The following is a 21,201-nucleotide window of genomic DNA, read 5'->3' as shown; positions in this document are numbered from 1 at the left end:
TATGAAGAGATTTTGGGGTGTTTTTAAAGTTGAGACTACTGCCATCTAAAAAATAATTAGTGACAAATTGAAAACAGAACTGAAGAAAAGTTATTTTCAAAACTATGGTTAAGTTTGGGAAAATTACAACCCACACAAGTATGTACACTGTATATTACCAATTACCCATGATTGAATAGCCCTACATGTCTACTTTCAAAAATGGTGACTGTTGTGGCATTTTTCTGGATGATTGATGATTAGACAATTATGGACCTATCATTATTAATACATTATAAGGAGAAAAAAAAGTACATCAAAGAAAAAATACCTTTATTTCAAAATAAAATGTCTGTGCCATACATTGTACCAGCAACATAATTTGAGTATTAAAATAAAGGTGATAAATGGTTTGATAAAATATAAAGCCTTTTTCTACAGTTGTGCTGTTTATTTTCAAACTGTAATCTGTGGAAACAGAGAAATAATTGTTTTTTTCCCTACTTTTTCAAATTACCTTTCAAATAAAATAATTGTTAAAAAAAAACAAAGACATACTATCATGATATCCTCTGTGAGCAAATCTATGTAGATTATTATTATTTATTTATTTAGTATTTATATAGCACTGACATCTTCCGCAGCGCTGTACAGAGTATATAGTCTTGTCACTAACTGTCCCTCAGAGGAGCTCACAATCTAATCCCTACCGAGTCCTATCTAATGCTACGTACACACATGCGACAACGATCGTTAGTTGAGAACGACGAACGAACTTTTAATTGATGAAAGAACGACCTAAGTAAAGTTAGTTTTAAAAGGTGTGTAACGATCTGATCGTTAGAACGAACGTTACATCACGTAAAGCAACTATTGCGCCTGCGCATAAAAATGAGAAGTTTCATGGAGAAATAGCGAAATGCGCATGTCAAGCCTAGTACGAACAACCGTTTCCAACGATGTACTACTTTTGCAAACGATCGTCGTTGGTAAAAATCCGCCGAGACAGAACTTTCTTTTGTAGCGATTTGGCTCGTTCGTCGTTTGCCTTAATAGTCGGTGGTTCGTTTTTTGTAACGATCGTCGTTGGTAAAGATCGGGGAACGATCGTTACAAACGACTATAGTCGCATGTGTGTACGCACCTTTAGTATGTATCGTGTAGTGTATGTAATATTGAAGTCAATTTAGAGGGGAAGCCAATTAACTTATCTGTATGTTTTAGGGATGTGGGAGGAAACTGGAGTGCCCGGAGGAAACCCATGCAGACACAGGGAGAACATACAAATTCCTTGCAGATGTTCACAAACCGGGGACCCAGCCCTGCAAGGCCAGAGCGCTAACCACTACGCTACCGTGCACAGTATGCATATCTACTATCACATAGTTTGCATAGGTTTACATATATTTGGTCACTGTAGAGTTATGTAAATCTATGGCGATTTATGGCAATTTATGTAACTATGGGCTGGTGCACACCGAGCGGCTTTTTGGGCGTTTTCAGATCCGCTTGCGGCTGCGGATCTGCTTGGTCAATGTATCTCAATGGGGTGGTGCACACCAGAGCGGCAGGCGTTTTGCAGAAACGAAAAATGCCTGGGTGAGGCATTTTTTGGATTTCGGATGCGTTTCTGCCTCAATGTTAAGTATAGGAAAAACGCAAACCGCTCTGAAAAACGGCACTTCAGAGCGGTTTTGCAGGCGTTTTTGTTACAGAAGCTGTTCAGTAACAGCTTTACTGTAACAATATATGAAATCTACTATACTGAAAACCGCAGCAGCAATCCGCAAAACGCTAGCAAAACGCCTCATAAAAATAAAAAAAAGCGTTTAAAAATCTGCTAGCGGGTTTTGGTGTGCACCAGCCCTCAAAGTAGATTTATGCAAATCTATGTAGATGTATGCAATCTTCTATCACAACATTCACAGTGACTAAATCTATAGAAATTTCTGCAGATTTATGTAAATATTAGATTTATGCAAATCTATGTAATGTATGCAAATCTACCACAATGGTCACATTGACCAAAAATATGCAGATTTAGGTGAATGTATGCAAATATATGCATATGTATGTATATCTATGCAAATCTATGTAGATTAATGAAATCTACTATCACAAAGTTCACAGTGATGAAATATATGCACATCTATGCAGAGCTATGCAAATCTATGTAGATTTATGCAAATCTATGTAAATCAATGCAAATATATGTAGATTTATGTAACTATATGTAGAATAATGCAAATATAAGTAGATGTAGATGCAAATGTATGTAGCTGCATGCAAATCTATCATGATTGTCACAGTGAGCAAATATATGCAGATTTATGTAAATCTATGCAAATTTATGTAAATAAATGTACATTAATGCATAAATATGTAGATGTATACTAATCTACTATCATGATGTTCACAGTGAGCAAATCTATGCAGATTTATGTACATCTATGTAGATTTATGCAAATGTATGTAGATTGTGATGAACACTACAGAAAGTCAGGCATAATCGCCAACGATTTTCGTATGGTCTAGCATCATTACTGTCATTTTCATTTTTAAACGTACAAGAAGTTCATTTTTTTTCTTCTCTTCTTTTGCTTCCCCATCACCCACACTGAATGAGAGCAGACCCCTCACCCACTTCACACGTAGCTCTTTCACACTTAAAGGGAAGGTTCAGGGAGGGTGGGTAAAAAATCAAAATCAATTTCCACTTACCTGGGGCTTCCTCCAGCCCGTGGCAGGCAGGAGGTGCCCTCGCCGCCGCTCCGCAGGCTCCCGGTGGTCTCCGGTGGCGCGCCCGACCTGGCCAGGCCGGCTGCCAGGTCGGGCTCTTCTGCGCTCCAAGGCCCGGAACTTCTGCGTCCCACGCCGGCGCTCTGACGTCATCGGACGTCCTCCGGGCTCTACTGCGCAGGCGCAGAACTACTGCGCATGCGCAGTAGAGCCCGGAGGACGTCCGATGACGTCAGAGCGCCGGCGGTCACGTGATTACATACACTTCCTCCTTCTGGGTTGAAGGAGGAAGTGTATAGTCGTGTGACGCCGGAATGGAGCGCATCGTGGGAGGTGCCGAGGGACGGAGCAAGAAGATGGGTAAGATTAACCCCCCCCCCCCCCCCCCCCTTCGACCAGCCGCACAGCTGCAGTAATTAGCAGGATGAAATTCAAATAACCCTATTCGAATTTCATCCGAATTCAAATTTAAGAGCATCCCTGGTCGATTCATAGATTGCGCATAGATGCCCATATGTGGATTTGCAGAGTGACATCGACACAGAGTTTCTGACTCTGAGCGATTGACCCAATCAAGGATCGGCCCTTGACAGATGTATGCAAATCTTTCATCATGGTGATCAGTGACCACATCTATTCTGATTTATGATTTTTCACTGTGTGCAAATCAATTCAGATTTAAAGGGAACCTGAAACGAGGACAATTATTTAAAATAAACATGATGTAGCTGCAAATGAATATTACATACTAACCTCACCATCAGTTCCTCTCAGAGGCTCACCATTTTCTTCTTACAGTGATCCCTTCCAGTTCTGACAATATTTTGTCAGAACTGAAATATACCAGTTGCTCTCAGTTATACAGTGGTGTGAAAAACTATTTGCCCCCTTCCTGATTTCTTATTCTTTTGCATGTTTGTCACACTTAAATGTTTCTGCTCATCAAAAATCGTTAACTGTTAGTCAAAGATAACATGATTGAACACAAAATGCTGTTTTAAATGATAGTTTTTATTATTTAGTGAGAAAAAAAACTCAAAACCTACATGGCCCTGTGTGAAAAAGAAATTGCCCCCTGAACCTAATAACTGGTTGGATAAAACACAAGAAGAAAAAAACCGGGAGCCCCCAATAGTGTATTACTGAGATAATTTGAATAATTTGTGATAAGTAATCAGAGATATACTCACAAACATGGGTTGCCGGATATCAGGCAACCACTTATAGCGCGGATGGGGATATTAGGCCTGTCCCCACTCAGGCTAAGAAGTCGCTCTCTGTAGTAGGAAAGAAGGGGTGCTCGCACCCATCCACCAGGTGGATAATAGTATGCAACGATTACAGAGGCGCCAGCAGGATAAAATATGATCAATTTAAAAACAATAATAAAATCCGGGAGGTAACAGTGGACTTACCTCCCTCGGAACCAAACACACAACCACTGTAGAAAGTGTAGATAAAATTTAATCTGTACTCCAGAATAACAATTGCAACGCGTTTCGCGGGTCTCAAGCCCGCTTCCTCAGGCAAAATACAAAAACGGGAGCAGCTCAGAAGTTGTGCACGTGCAGAAGAGGCGCTGCGCTGCACGTGCACAACTTCTGAGCTGCTCCCGTTTTTGTATTTTGCCTGAGGAAGCGGGCTTGAGACCCGCGAAACGCGTTGCAATTGTTATTCTGGAGTACAGATTAAATTTTATCTACACTTTCTACAGTGGTTGTGTGTTTGGTTCCGAGGGAGGTAAGTCCACCCTTACCCCCCGGATTTTATTATTGTTTTTAAATTGATCATATTTTATCCTAATAACTGGTTGGGCCACCCTTAGCAGCAATAACTGCAATCAAGCATTTGGGATAACTTGCAACAAGTCTTTTACAGTACTCTGGAGGAATTTTGGCCCACTCGTCTTTGCAGAATTGTTGTAATTCAGCTTTATTTGAGGGTTTTCTAGCATTTTTAAGGTCATGCCACAACATCTCAATAGGATTCAGGTCAGGACTTTGACTAGGCCACTCCAAAGTCTTCATTTTGTTTTTCTTCAGCCATTCAGAGGTGGATGTGCTGGTGTGTTTTGGGTCATTGCTGCAGCACCCAAGATCACTTCAGCTTGAGTTGACGAAAAGATGGCCGGACATTCTCCTTCAGGATTTTTTGGTAGACAGTAGAATTCATAGTTCCATCTATCACAGCAAGCCTTCCAGGTCCTGAAGCAGTAAAACAACCCCAGACCATCACACTACCACCACCATATTTTACTGTTGGTATGATGTTCTTTTGCTGAAATGCTGTGTTACTTCTAGTGATGCTCAAATACCCCTATTTAAAATTCGAGTTTGGTCGAATTCGAATAGTAAATTATTCGAGGTCAGTCGAATATTCGAGTCGAATAATTTTTACTATTCGATTCGACCTCGGACTTCGAGCTCACTATTCGAGTCGGTATTCGAGCTCACTATTCGAGCTGACTATTCGAATTGGCCTTAAATAGCTTCCAACACTTGTTTTGAGGGTGAATGATGCAAGAAACATCTTTTTTTCCAAGTAACAACAGCAAGTGATTATGTGGGGATGTTCCTTTAAAAAAAAAATGTGGAAAGAGAAGTTGTGTCCTAAATTTTGTTCAGTAGTGTTACTGTATATACTTGTTCTTCTTCTTCTTTATCTTTCTTCTTCTTCTAGATCTTCTTCTTCTATATCTTCTTCTTCTTCTTCTTCATCTTCTTCTTCTTCTTCTTCTTCTTCTTCATCATCTTCTTCTTCATCTTCTTCTTCATCTTCATCTTCTTCTTCATCTTCATCTTCTTCATCTTCTTCTTCTTCATCTTCTTCTTCTTCTTCTTCTTCATCTTCTTCTTCTTCATCTTCTTCTTCTTCATCTTCTTCATCTTCATCTTCTTCATCTTCTTCATCTTCTTCTTCTTCTTCTTCATCTTCTTCTTCTTCATCTTCTTCTTCTTCATCTTCTTCATCTTCTTCATCTTCTTCTTCTTTTTCATCTTCTTTTTCATCTTCTTCTTCATCTTCTTCTTCATCTTCTTCTTCATCTTCTTCTTCTTCATCTTCTTCATCTTCTTCTTCTTTATCTTCTTCTTCTTTTTCATCTTCTTCTTCATCATCTTCACGTATTTCTCTTTTCAATTTTTTTTTAAAGAAATGCAGCTATTTTTGAGCGTAACAAATAGCTGGTGGGCGCACGCATGTTGGAAGCGCCATTGTATGTGCTCCCTGGCAGTGGAAACACAAAGACAGCAGGAGGTAAATTCAGCAGCAGGAGGAGGAGGATGAGTGTTTGGCAGCAGGCAGTCAATGAGGCAGGCAGCTCGCCGTGACATAATAGCCCTGGTACCTAGCGGTGATACCAGGGCTGTAAATAAACACAACAGGAGGTCCCAGACAGCGGTCGTGCAGCCCACATTGTGTCCAATACACAACTGGGACAACACAGTTTTCAACCCGGGCACCTCAGAAAAATTAAACCTTTTTTTTTTTTTAATGGTTTTTTGGTTTTTGGTTTTACAACCAATATAGCTATTGTTTGACGTAATAGCTGGTGGCAGAGTGGCAGCAGAAGAAGGTAATGCTGTGTACCCTGGCAGTGGGAAACACAGACAGACAGCAGCAGCAGGAGGAGGAATGGAGGAGTAGGCGAGCAGCTATTGTTTGACGTAATAGCTGGTGGCAGAGTGGCAGCAGAAGGTAAATCATCTGTGTACCCTGGCAGTGGGAAACACAGACAGACAGCAGCAGCAGCAGCAGGAGGAGGTGTGGAGGAGCAGTGTGAGTGTGGCAGCAGGTAGGCAGCGTGACATAATAGCCCTGGTACCTAGCGGTGATACCAGGGCTGTAAATAAACACAACAGGAGGTCCCAGACAGCGGTCGTGCAGCCCACATTGTGTCCAATACACAACTGGGACAACACAGTTTTCAACCCGGGCACCTCAGAAAAATTAAACCTTTTTTTTTTTTAATGGTTTTTTGGTTTTTGGTTTTACAACCAATATAGCTATTGTTTGACGTAATAGCTGGTGGCAGAGTGGCAGCAGAAGAAGGTAATGCTGTGTACCCTGGCAGTGGGAAACACAGACAGACAGCAGCAGCAGGAGGAGGAATGGAGGAGTAGGCGAGCAGCTATTGTTTGACGTAATAGCTGGTGGCAGAGTGGCAGCAGAAGGTAAATCATCTGTGTACCCTGGCAGTGGGAAACACAGACAGACAGCAGCAGCAGCAGCAGGAGGAGGTGTGGAGGAGCAGTGTGAGTGTGGCAGCAGGTAGGCAGCGTGACATAATAGCCCTGGTACCTAGCGGTGATACCAGGGCTGTAAATAAACACAACAGGAGGTCCCAGACAGCGGTCGTGCAGCCCACATTGTGTCCAATACACAACTGGGACAACACAGTTTTCAACCCGGGCACCTCAGAAAAATTAAACCTTTTTTTTTTTTTAATGGTTTTTTGGTTTTTGGTTTTACAACCAATATAGCTATTGTTTGACGTAATAGCTGGTGGCAGAGTGGCAGCAGAAGAAGGTAATGCTGTGTACCCTGGCAGTGGGAAACACAGACAGACAGCAGCAGCAGGAGGAGGAATGGAGGAGTAGGCGAGCAGCTATTGTTTGACGTAATAGCTGGTGGCAGAGTGGCAGCAGAAGGTAAATCATCTGTGTACCCTGGCAGTGGGAAACACAGACAGACAGCAGCAGCAGCAGCAGGAGGAGGTGTGGAGGAGCAGTGTGAGTGTGGCAGCAGGTAGGCAGCGTGACATAATAGCCCTGGTACCTAGCGGTGATACCAGGGCTGTAAATAAACACAACAGGAGGTCCCAGACAGCGGTCGTGCAGCCCACATTGTGTCCAATACACAACTGGGACAACACAGTTTTCAACCCGGGCACCTCAGAAAAATTAAACCTTTTTTTTTTTTTAATGGTTTTTTGGTTTTTGGTTTTACAACCAATATAGCTATTGTTTGACGTAATAGCTGGTGGCAGAGTGGCAGCAGAAGAAGGTAATGCTGTGTACCCTGGCAGTGGGAAACACAGACAGACAGCAGCAGCAGGAGGAGGAATGGAGGAGTAGGCGAGCAGCTATTGTTTGACGTAATAGCTGGTGGCAGAGTGGCAGCAGAAGGTAAATCATCTGTGTACCCTGGCAGTGGGAAACACAGACAGACAGCAGCAGCAGCAGCAGCAGGAGGAGGTGTGGAGGAGCAGTGTGAGTGTGGCAGCAGGTAGGCAGCGTGACATAATAGCCCTGGTACCTAGCGGTGATACCAGGGCTGTAAATAAACACAACAGGAGGTCCCAGACAGCGGTCGTGCAGCCCACATTGTGTCCAATACACAACTGGGACAACACAGTTTTCAACCCGGGCACCTCAGAAAAATTAAACCTTTTTTTTTTTTTAATGGTTTTTTGGTTTTTGGTTTTACAACCAATATAGCTATTGTTTGACGTAATAGCTGGTGGCAGAGTGGCAGCAGAAGAAGGTAATGCTGTGTACCCTGGCAGTGGGAAACACAGACAGACAGCAGAAGGGCAGTACACAGCAGCCCACTGTAGGTGTAAAATGTGTGGCTGCAGGCGACGTAATAGTCAAAGTGAACCAGGCTGGCTTAGTGAGCAGGAGCCAGGAGGTGGTAAAGGGTGGTAAGGCACATTAACGATGGTTCCGGCAGCCAGTTCATGTCCCCCTCTCGCCGACAACAGGGGCCAGGAACTCGCCTTCCACCCACGCCTGGTTCATCTTGAGAAACGTCAGTCTGTCCACAGACTTGTGAGACAGACGTGAGCGTTTCTCGGTGACCACGCCACCAGCTGCACTGAAGCAGCGCTCGGACAGCACGCTGGAAGGGGGGCAGGACAGCACTTCCAGGGCGTACTGCGCCAGCTCGCTCCAGATCTCCATGCGCTTGACCCAATACTCCATGGGATCAACAGGGGCATCGCTGTCAAGCCCGCTGTACGACCCCATGTAGTCAGCCACCATGCGGGTCAGGCGCTGGCTGTGACCGGAGGAGGATGCTGCTGCATGCATCTCCTCTCTAGTCACTGCTGCCGGAGCCTCTACAGTCCTGTAGAGCTCGTGGCTGAGAGACAGCAGGTCTGTGGGGCGCTTGCTGCTGCTGGATGCAGGCACCTGCTGCTGCCTCTGTGCTGGCTGCTGGACAGTGGGGGCGGAAGGCTGGGGGAAGGCTTCCTCCAAGCGCTCAACAAGGGCCTGCTGCAAGCTCCTTATTTGTTGCGCTGGGTCTCCTCCTGCAGGCGGCAGGAACTGGCTCAACTTCCCCTTGAGGCGTGGGTCCAACATCATGCTGATCCAGATCTCCTCCCTCTGCTTCATCTGGATCACCCTGGGGTCCCTGCGCAGGCACGTCAGCATGTGCGCTGCCATTGGGAAGAGGCGGGCCACGTCTGCTGGCACATCGACGTCAGTGCTGTCCTCATCCTCCTCCTCTGCCGCCTCATCCTCTCTCCACCCCCGCACCAACTCAGCTGCGCTGTGCTGATCCCCCTCATCAGCAGCCAGGTCAGGGACCTCCACCAAGTCCTCCTCCTCCTCCCCCTCAGAGGTGGACTGCGCAGCTGGTTGCCGCTCCTGCTGGTCCAAGGCTGCCGCTCCCTGTTCCAGCAAAGCATCGAGGGCCCTGTTCAGCAGAGAAACCAGGGGCACCCACTCGCAGACCATAGCATGGTCCCTGCTCACCATGTTTGTGGCCTGCAGGAAGGGAGCCAGCACAAAGCACACCTGCTGCATGTGCCTCCAGTCATCATCGGGGACGATGGACGGGATGTTGCTGGTCTTGTCCCTTCTCTGAGCTGCGGAAACAGTGGCCAGGGCAAGGTACTGTTTGACAGCGCGCCTCTGTTCAACCAGACGCTCCAACATCGCCAGGGTGGAGTTCCAGCGAGTCGGAACGTCAAGGATCAGCCGATGGCGTGGCAGATCCAGCTCCTTTTGCACGTCTTCCAGGCTCGCACAGGCTGCAGCCGAGCGCCGGAAGTGACGCACAACATTCCTTGCCGTTTCCAGCAGTTCGCCCATCCCCTGGTAGGTGCGCAGGAACTTCTGCACCACCAGGTTCAGCACGTGGGCAAGACAGGGGATGTGGGTCAGGTTTCCCCTGTCTATTGCGGCAACCAGATTGGCCCCATTGTCGGCCACCACCTCTCCGACTCTGAGGCCTCTGGGGGTCAGCCAAATCCTCTCCTGCTCCTGGAGTTTGGCCAACACATGGGTTGCCGTCAGCTTGGTCTTCCCAAGGCTGACCAAGTGCAGCAGCGCTTGGCAGTGGCGGGCCTTCACGCTGCTGCTGAGGCGGGGGGTTTGGCCAGGTGTGCCGGAGGATGGCAGAGGATCGGAGGAACCTGCTGCAGTTCCCCTGAGCCTGCGGGGTGGCACCACCCACTGTGTTGCTGCTGTGCCCGCTGCTGCTCTCCCATCCTCACCCCCTTCCACCAAGCTGACCCAGTGGACAGTGAAGGACAGGTAGCGGCCTGTCCCGAAGCGGCTGCTCCAGGAGTCCATGGTGACGTGGACCCTTTCACCAACCGCGTGCTCCAGCCCTCGCTCCACATTGGCCATCACAAAGCGGTGCAGTGCAGGAATGGCCTTGCGGGCAAAGAAGTGTCTGCTGGGGAGCTGCCAGTCTGGGGCTGCGCAAGCAAGCAGCGCACGAATGTCGCTCCCCTCCTGCACGAGCGTGTACGGCAGGAGTTGGGAGCACATGGCCCGTGCCAGCAAGCCGTTCAGCTGCCGCACGCGACGGCTGCTGGGAGGCAGAGCCCTAACCACCCCCTGGAAGGACTCGCTCAAAAGGCTCTGGCGTGGCCTTTTGCTGACACGGGAATCAGCAGACACAGCGGAGGAGGCCACTGAGGACTGGCTGCCAGAACAGGCCTCAGTGTCGGCGGCAGGAGTTGCAGAGGGGGGAGGAGCAGTGCGTTTCCGCACTCCTGCTGGTGCTGCTGGAGGAGCAGGAGGGCGGGTGGCTGCTGTTGCTGCTGCTGCTGCTGCTGAAGGCTGTGCAGTGATGGGTGTGGTGCCACTGCCAGCACCAGATGCCTTCAGCCTCTGGAACTCCTCATGCTGGTGGAAATGTTTAGCCGCAAGGTGGTTGATGAGCGAGCTGGTGCAGAACTTTAAGGGGTCTGCACCTCTGCTCAACTTCCGCTGACAGTGGTTGCAAGTGGCGTACTTGCTGTACACAGTGGGCATGGTGAAATATCGCCAGATTGGTGACTTAAACATCCCCCTACGGCATGGAAGCGCTGCTGCCTGTCTCCCTGTGGTGGTTGGGGGGGGGGCTTGGGTGCGGCTGGTGGTGGTACTGGCAGATGCTGCTGCTGCTGAGCCTGAGACACCAGCAGGCTGTGGGACCTGCCTACTGCTGATGCCAATGCTTGCAATGATGCGCCTCCTTGCAAGGCCCACAAGAGCATCCTCCTCCTCCTCCTCAGAGCTGCTGAGGACGACATCCCCTGGAGGTGGTGGCACCCAGTCTCTGTCTGTCACCGGGTCATCATCATCCTCCCCCTCCTGAAACATGTCCTGCTGGGATGAGGACCCCCCAAACTCCTCTCCTGATGCATGGATGGGCTGCTTGACTGTCGCCACAGTCTTGCTGTCCAATCCCTCATCCCCCAAAGTGCCCATCAGCATCTCCTCCTCAAGATCGCCAACAACAGCAGACAATTTACTCATGATGCCTGGGGTCAAAAGACTGCTGAATGACAGGTCGGCGAGTGACGGTGAACTGGCCTCCTCCCCAGACCCTGCTGGGCGGCTGCTGCGAACAGGGGTGGTGGTGGTGGTGAGGGTGGAGGCCTCGGATGCAGAGCTGATGGCGGGCTGCTCATCCTCCGTCATGAGTTGCACCACAGTGTCTGCATCCTTTTCCTCAATGGGACGTTTCCGACCCGGCTGGAGGAAAATGGGAGCAGGTGCTACACGCTGCTGCTGCTGTGTCTCTGCAGCGTGAGTTGCAGATGCTCCTGCTGGGCGGCGCCCAAGGCGTCCACGGCCAGTGGCTATGGGAGGAATGTTAGCCACTGACGCTGCTGCTGCGGAACTGTGCATGGTGGCGCGCCCGCGGCCGCGGCTTGCCACAATGCTGCTCCCTCTCCTCCTGATTCCCTTGCTGCCCTTCCCCTTGCCCAAACCGCGCTGGCTGCCACTTCCAGACATCTTAAATGTTTTGGGCGTATAGACAAAAGTTTTGTAAAAGGGCGGGTGAAAAGTGGGGTACTTTAATGGAGTGGGTTGGTTGGTGAGGTGACTGAGTGAGTGTCCCCTAGTACAGTAAGTAAGTAGTAACAGTCAGGAAGTACAACTAGCAGTTACAATAATCAGTAGTAATCACAAGTAAATTTAGTGTGTGTACACTCAGACAGTGAGTGCACGCACGCAGGAGCTAGTAGCCTATGAACACAGTGACTGAGTGTCCTAGACTCCTAGTACAGTAAGAGTAAGTAGTAACAGTAAGTAGAACTAACTAATTACAATAATCAATCAGCGATCAGAAGGAAATGGAGTGTGGGTGGTGTGTGTACACTCAGACAGTGAGTGACCGCACGCAGGAGCTAGTAGCCTATGAACACAGTGACTGAGTGTCCTAGACTCCTAGTACAGTAAGAGTAAGTAGTAACAGTAAGTAGAACTAACTAATTACAATAATCAATCAGCGATCAGAAGGAAATGGAGTGTGGGTGGTGTGTGTACACTCAGACAGTGAGTGACCGCACGCAGGAGCTAGTAGCCTATGAACACAGTGACTGAGTGTCCTAGACTCCTAGTACAGTAAGAGTAAGTAGTAACAGTAAGTAGAACTAACTAATTACAATAATCAATCAGCGATCAGAAGGAAATGGAGTGTGGGTGGTGTGTGTACACTCAGACAGTGAGTGACCGCACGCAGGAGCTAGTAGCCTATGAACACAGTGACTGAGTGTCCTAGACTCCTAGTACAGTAAGAGTAAGTAGTAACAGTAAGTACAACTAACTAATTACAATAATCAATCAGCGATCAGAAGGAAATGGAGTGTGGGTGGTGTGTGTACACTCAGACAGTGAGTGACCGCACGCAGGAGCTAGTAGCCTATGAACACAGTGACTGTCTGACTGAGTGTCCTAGACTCCTAGTACAGTAAGAGTAAGTAGTAACAGTAAGTACAACTAACTAACAATAATCTATCAGTAATCAGAAGGAAATAGAGTGTGTGTACACACAGACAGTGAGTGAGTGCACACACGCAGGAGCTAGCTAGTAGCCTATAAACAGTGACAGTCAGTGAGTGTCCTACTCCTAGTACAGTATAACTACAATACTATTAGTAAAGGACAGCAGAAATACTGGTATAGATGAGAGAAATAAACAGAGGACAGCTGCCCACAGAGGCAAGGCCCCCCTGAGGCCTAAACCTGTAAGCTTGCAGCAGCTGCCTGTCTCTAATGTAACACACAAGCTACTAACTAAAATACAATGTCTATCTAACTAACAACAATATAGGTGTATATGGCAGGTGTAGGTGAGCAAAAACGCTAGGTAAATGATCACAATAGAGCACTTGCTAAGCCAAAGCACAAAGGAGCAACTCTCTCTCTGTACAAGTCTCAGGCAAGCATGGAGAAACGGAACATGGCGGCCGCTATTTATAGGGTAGGGGCTGGCCAGGGTCCCCCTCTGTGATTGGCTGCCGTCAGAGGGCCTGGGAGCCCTCTGATTGGCTCTAAGGACATCAATCTGGGCTATGACGCTATTCGAGCTCGGTACCGAGCTCGAATAGCGCCGTTTGCTCGAATAGCTCGAATAGTGAATGGGCTATTCGAGTGTACTCGGATAGCCCATTCGAATAGCTACAGCTATTCGGAGCTCGAATACCGAGCTCGGATAGCTGAAAAAGAGCTCGAATATTCGAGCTACTCGAATATTCGAGCTCTGCTGAGCACCACTGGTTACTTCTACGACAGATGTAACGGGACACGCACTTTCCAAAAAGTTAAACTTTTGTCTCGTCTGTCCACAAGGTATTTTCCTAAAAGTCTTGGCAATCATTGAGATGTTTTTTAGCAAAATCGAGACGAGTCTGAATTTTTGCTTAAAAGTGGTTTGTGCCTTGGATATCTGCCATGCAGGCCGTTTTTGCCCACTCTTTCTTATGGTGGAGTCGTGAACACTGACCTTAATTGAGGCAAGTGAGGCCTGCAGTTCTTTAGATGTTGTCCTGGGGTCTTTTGTGTCCTCTCGGATGAATTTTCTCTGCGCTCTTGGGGTAATTTTGGTCGGCCGGCCACTCCTGGCTGGGAAGGTTCATCACTGTTTCATGTTTTTGCCATTTGTGGATAATGGCTCTCACTGTGGTTCGCTGGAGTCCCAAAGCATTAGAAATTGTTTTATAACCTTTACCAGACTGATAGATCTCAATTACTTTTGTTCTCATTTGTTCCTGAATTTCTTTGGATCTTGGCATGATGTCTAGCTTTTGAGGTGCTTTTGGTCTACTTCTTTGTGTCAGAGTTGGTGGCTGGATAGTGTACTGGTTAAGGGCTCTGCCTTTGACATGGGAGACCAGGGTTCGAATCCTGGCTAGGTCAAGTACCTATTCAGTAAGGAGTTCAAGGCAAGACTCCCTAACACTACAGGGTGGCCTCCTGAGAGCGTCCCAGTGGCTGCAGCTCTTGAGCGCTTTGAGTCCGAAAGGAGAAAAGCGCTATACAAATGTTCGGATTATTATTATTATTATTATTAGATAACTCCTATTTAAGTGATTTCTTGATTGAAACAGGTGTGGCAGTAATCAGGCCTGGGGGTGACTACAGAAATTGAACTCAGGTGTGATAAACCACAGTTAAAGGGAACCAGAGAGGAACCTTAATAAAAAATAGAACAAGAGTTTATACATACCTGTGGCTTCTTCCAGCCACATAAGCCTGGATCGCTCCCACGCCGCTATCCTGCGCTTCCTGTATCGGCGGTACCGGGTCCCGTCACTTCTGGCGGACGCGGCCAATTGTCCGCATCACAGGGGCTCCCTCCATACCCGTACGCATGAGTCTGCGCAATAGGCAGCCTCATGTGTACGTATATGGAGGGAGCCCCGTGTGATGCGGACAATTGGCTGCGTCTGCCGGCCAACTGGCGGCAATGATGGGACCCGGTACCGGCGGATCCAGGCAGCAGAGGACGGCGGCGTGGGAGCGATCCGTGCGTATGGGGCTGGAGGAAGCCCCAGGTATGTATAAAAGCTTCCCCCCAACGCCTCTGGTTCCCTTTAAGTTATTTTTTTAACAAGGGGGGGGCAATCACTTTTTCACACAGGGCCATGTAGATTTGGAGTTTTTTTTTCTCACTAAATAATAAAAACCATCATTTAAAACTGCACTTTGTGTTCAATTATGTTATCTTTGACTAATAGTTAACGTTTTTTATGAGAAGAAACATTTAAGTGTGACAAACATGCAAAAGAATAAGGAATCAGGAAGAGGGCAAATAGTTTTTCACACCACTCTATATCAGCAGCTGTCAGTTACAATTGAATGTGGAAGGTAATGTTTGTTTTCCTATGGCTCAAGTGGATGATATTACAGTTTAACAGTGTGCTGACCAGGAAGTTGTTAGGGGGTAATGGACGTTTTTAAAATGGAGGATGGAAAAATCCTTTTATTAGTGGACAAATGGGACACAGGAGAGGAGAAAGAGATTGAGGAGTAGACTACACAGGAGGTAAGTATGACCTGTGTATGGTTATTTTGACTTTTTATTTTCAGTTCAGGTTGTCTTAAAGCAAATCTAATCATTATGTAAATGCAGTGGAATTATAATGCTTTTTTTTATAGGATTATTGCTTGGTAAAGACTTAAACATTTAAAACAATTTGCTCATTGAAGATTATATGGTGTAAGGCTAGCTTTACCCAAACTCCCATCCTAGAGCAGTTTTCATATTGCTCATCAGTGAGATATCACTAAGATAGGATTGCCATTTTGCAGCCATATATTTTACCCTATAGCATTATGTGCTTCACAAATAAAAAACTTTATAATAAAAATTTCACCTGAAGGTAGAGTGTCAGCCTAACATACAGCAACACATTTACACTGGCCATAAGATTCCAGATATTAGAATCAAGTAGCTATGTGTCCCCAGATAAAATGATTATATCCCCTCCCCAGTAAAGGTAGGCAAAGAGTTTCCCAGTACAGGTAACCCCCCCCCCCAGCATAGGTAGCCAGAGAGCCCCCTCTTCACTGTAGGTAGCCAGAGAAGCCTCCCCCAGGTAGCCAATGAGCCTCCCCCCTCTTAAAGTGAACCAGAGACAAAGCACTCTCATGTATTTTACCATATAAATCAGTGGAAACAGAGAAAACACCTACCATGCTTTCTGTCTCATTCTGCACTGCACAGCTTGTTTCTTATCAGACCTGATAAAATCCTAGACTGAGCATTCAGTCTGGCTTTGCTAGAATGACTCAGCGATAATGATTCCTGAGCAGAGCCAGCAGGGGGCAGGCTTGGACTTGAAGAAAACATGAGAGAACTTAACCACTTGAGGACCTAGGGCTTTCTACCCCTTAAGGACCGGCCACTTTTTTTCCATTCAGACCACTGCAGCTTTCACGGTTTATTGCTCGCTCATACAACCTACCACCTAAATGAATTTTGGCTCCTTTTCTTGTCACTAATAAAGCTTTCTTTTGGTGCGATTTGATTGCTCCTGCGATTTTTACTTTTTATTATATTCAGCAAAAAAGACATGAATTTTGGCAAAAAAATGATTTTTTTTTAACTTTCTGTGCTGACAGTTTTCAAATAAAGTAAAATTTCTGTATACATGCAGCGCGAAAAATGTGGACAAACATGTTTTTGATAAAAAAAAACCCATTCAGCGTATATTTATTGGTTTCGGTAAAAGTTATAGCGTTTACAAACTATGGTGCAAAAAGTGAATTTTCCCATTTTCAAGCATCTCTGACTTTTCTGACCCCCTGTCATGTTTCATGAGGGGCTAGAATTCCAGGATAGTATAAATACCCCCCAATGACCCCATTTTGGAAAGAAGACATCCCAAAGTATTCACTGAGAGGCATAGTGAGTTCATAGAAGATATTATTTTTTGTCACAAGTAAGCGGAAAATGACACTTTGTAACAAAAAAAAAAAAAGTTTCCATTTCTTCTAACTTGCGACAAAAAAAAAATGAAATCTGCCACGGACTCACCATGCCCCTCTCTGAATACCTTGAAGGGTCTACTTTCCAAAATGGGGTCATTTGTGGGGTGTGTTTACTGTCCTGACATTTTGGGGGGTGCTAAATTGTAAGCACCCCTGTAAAGCCTAAAGGTGCTCATTGGACTTTGGACCCCTTACCACAGTTAGGCCCGGTTCACATTAGCGGCTGCTATCCGGAATCGCCGTGCCGGAGCCGTGCCGGAGCCGGACCGCATGCGGACCGGACGAAACGGACGCACGGCATAGCAATGAAAGTCTATGCGACCGTTCACATGCGTCCGTTTCGTCCGGACCGGAGCCGGACCGGATCCGGACTCCGGCGTCCGTTCCAACATGCGCTATTTTTTGGTCCGGCTGACGTATCCGGACCGGAGCCGGAATGTTGCATCCGGCCAATGGAAACCAATGAGAACCGGAGAGCGCACAACACACTGGCTATAAAAACCGGATGTTGTACCACACTTCCTATGCTGACTCTATGGTATGGTGGCCATTTTGGATGGGGACCACATGGCACCAGCGTTCACAGAGTGGAGCAGCAGTGACTTCATGCTGGAGCTCTTTGGCAGCAATATGGAGCAGGATCTGTCTGATAGCGAGGGGGTGAGGCCCTACACATCAGAAGACCTCATCCTACAGGTGCAGCAGGTACCAGCCCTGTGGGACAAGGGGGATGCGGACCACAGCAACATCAAAAAATGCAGAGGCCTGTGGAAAAAAATTGCCAAGCTGTATGTGGAGGACTTTGAGAACTTGAGCAAGAGACAGCAAGGCACAGAGGGTATGTTGACTAGAAGTTTTTTGGGGGGGGCTTGTGGTTTAAGCTTGTGATGTATTCCACTTTTGCTATGGATTTGTGTCACCCACGTGTTGCCCACCCACCTGTTCCCCACCCACCTGTACCCCACCTGTGATGTATCCCACCCACCTGTACCCCACCTGTGATGTACCCCACCTGTGCTGTATCCCACCCACCTGTGATGTATCCCACCCACCTGTACCCCACCTGTGATGTATCCCACCCACCTGTACCCCACCTGTGATGTATCCCACCCACCTCTACCCCACCTGTGATGTATCCCACCTGTGATGTATCCCACCCACCTGTACCCCACCTGTGCTGTATCCCACCCACCTGTGATGTATCACACCCACCTGTACCCCACCTGTGATGTATCCCACCTGTGATGTATCCCACCCACCAGTACCCCACCTGTGATGTATCCCACCCACCTGTACCCCACCTGTGATGTATCCCACCTGTGATGTATCCCACCCACCTGTGATGTATCCCACCCACCTGTACCCCACCTGTGATGTATCCCACCCACCTGTACCCCACCTGTGATGTATCCCACCCACCTCTACCCCACCTGTGATGTATCCCACCTGTGATGTATCCCACCCACCTGTACCCCACCTGTGCTGTATCCCACCCACCTGTGATGTATCACACCCACCTGTACCCCACCTGTGATGTATCCCACCTGTGATGTATCCCACCCACCAGTACCCCACCTGTGATGTATCCCACCCACCTGTACCCCACCTGTGATGTATCCCACCTGTGATGTATCCCACCCACCTGTGATGTATCCCACCCACCTGTACCCCACCTGTGATGTATCCCACCTGTGATGTATCCCACCCACCTGTGATGTATCCCACCCACCTCTACCCCACCTGTGATGTATCCCACCTGTGATGTATCCCACCCACCTGTACCCCACCTGTGCTGTATCCCACCCACCTGTGATGTATCAGACCCACCTGTACCCCACCTGTGATGTATCCCACCTGTGATGTATCCCACCCACCTGTACCCCACCTGTGATGTATCCCACCCACCTGTGATGTATCCCACCCACCTGCGATGTACCCCACCTGTGCACATAAAACATACACAATGACCAATTATTATACATCAATTTATTGTAAAAATTATACATTTAAAATCACTCAAAAACTTGAAACTCCAAAATAAACACATTTCAACAAAACATATTAAAAACCAAACATTCACCCTCGTCCTGGTGGTGTGGTAAAATAAAGTCTCAGTTGGTCCCTGTTCCGCAGTGACACTACCCTTGGCCTGGTTGCATACCTCCGCAGGGGCATTAGTGGAAGCACATTCGGGGGTTCCGGAGTCTCTCTTTCCTCCTGCCGCACAAAGTTGTGGAGGATGCATGCTGCCTTCACCACGACAACTGCGTTTGCCGGTTTCAGCAGCATGGGCGTGTGGAACACCCTCCACTTTGACACCAGGATCCCAAATGTGCACTCCACCATTCTCCTTGCACGGCTCAACCGAGCATTGAAGTGTAGCTGGCTGGCATCAAGTCCCCTGTCTGGGTACGGACGCATTACATGGTCGGACAGGGCGAAGGCCTCGTCCCCCACAAACACATAGGGGTAGGCCGGTGCCCTTGTCCCAGGCCAGGGTCTGTCACGGGGGAGACGCAGTCTGCCTTCCTCCATCAGCCGGCAAAGGGTCGTACGCTGGAAAATTCCAGAGTCATTGGAACTACCGTACGACCCCACATCCACGTACACAAACTTGTAGTCCGCATCTGCCACTGCCATTAGAACAATGCTGAAGTATTTTTTATAGTTGAAATAATGGCTGCCACTCCCCAAGGGTTTCTGAATCCGGATGTGTTTCCCATCCAGTGCGCCAACACAATTAGGAAACTTGCACTCGGTCCAGAAGCCCTGGGCGATCTCCTCCCATTTCGTGGTGTCCGGCACAGGCATGTATCTGGCCCTCAGTCGCGTCCAAAGGATCCTCGAAGTCCTCACGACGATGCCTGCCACCGTGCTCTTCCCAATACGAAATGTGACATGTAGCGATGTATATGTTTGTCCAGTTGCGATGTACCTACAAGAGAAATAATCGAAATCAATTTTTCATGTCGTTACAGGAGAAAGGTTCAAGACAAGGTGGCGTAATATACGGGATGCATACGTGAAATGGCTACGGAAGAAAAAACTTGCCGAACGAAGTGGCAGTGGCGGGGGAAGGCGACAAAAAGACTACCAATTTGCCAAGCAATTGTCTTTCATCAATGCAAGCCTGGAACCTAGACTGTAAGTACCACTACTGTGGGCAGGAACTGAGAGCTCATTTACCATGACTTCGGCCATGTATTGCTATGGCCTCAATTCCCATGGCTAGCGAACTTTTCTCACAAGCTTTATCAAATGTTGGGTAGAAACGGTTGATAAAGTGATTGCTAGTGTTTGCTAGCTCTGTGAATTGACGCCACATGCTGTTTGGCACACCAATAAATATTGTTTTTATCTACAGGACTGAAGACAATTTGGAGCAAGAGGAACCGACCCAGGAGGCACGGTTCAGCAGTGAGGAGAGCTTGGTGGATGATGACGTCGCCGATGTAACCTATTGCCCCGAGGAGAGGAGTAGGAGGAGGGAGTCCTTAATCCCAACTCTCTCCTTTGATGATGACTTGGCAGAAGAGAGCTTGGATGTTGAGGTTGCAGGACCGAGTGTGGAAGAAGCTGAACCTCCACAATCGACCGCTATGGAAGCTCCAGGGGAACAAGAACAAAGTGAGGAGCACCGAGAGACTGCAGCACAACCAGTGCGCAGGGCAACCCCGACACAGGCCAGAGGACGGGAAGATGCTGCCACACCACCAGTGAGGACCACCACACCAGTGAGGCGTCGAGGTACCCTCCCCCCAACAAGGAGAGAGACAGAGTCCGAGATGTCCGGGGCTGTCTCCGGACTTCTCGGGATTCTTCAGAGCCACCACACTCTCATAACCCGGCAGTTGCAAGATGAGGACAGGGGCCATATCATGGAGCAGTACAAGTCCCACATCACTTCACTGCAATGTGAGCTCGACGCTGTACATGGGCACTACAGGGACGAGCTTAAAATGATGCATGAGATGCACAGAGGAGAAATCGACCAACTGCGTGCGCAGCATCATCAGTCGGTGGGCCAGCTGCAGAACATGATGCAGCAAATGCATCAACAAAGCAAGGAACTACTGAAATTGCAGGCACACCCGTGTTTTCACACTGTGATGTCTCTAATACCATATCTGGAAAAGGTGCCTTCCCAAAACCTGATGGCGTGCCATTCCAATTTGCTGGAGGTGATTAAACAGCACATGAACACGCCATTATTGCAACCACCAATTTTTAGACCCCCACAACCAACAGCGGTGCCCACCTGGCAATCATCACAGATGTACACCGGCTACAGAGGCAGTCAATATGGGCCACCGCTGTC

This window comes from Hyperolius riggenbachi, chromosome 3 (assembly GCF_040937935.1).
Source record: "Hyperolius riggenbachi isolate aHypRig1 chromosome 3, aHypRig1.pri, whole genome shotgun sequence".
NCBI lineage: Eukaryota > Metazoa > Chordata > Amphibia > Anura > Hyperoliidae > Hyperolius > Hyperolius riggenbachi.
Note: the sequence above shows the minus strand (reverse complement) of the source record.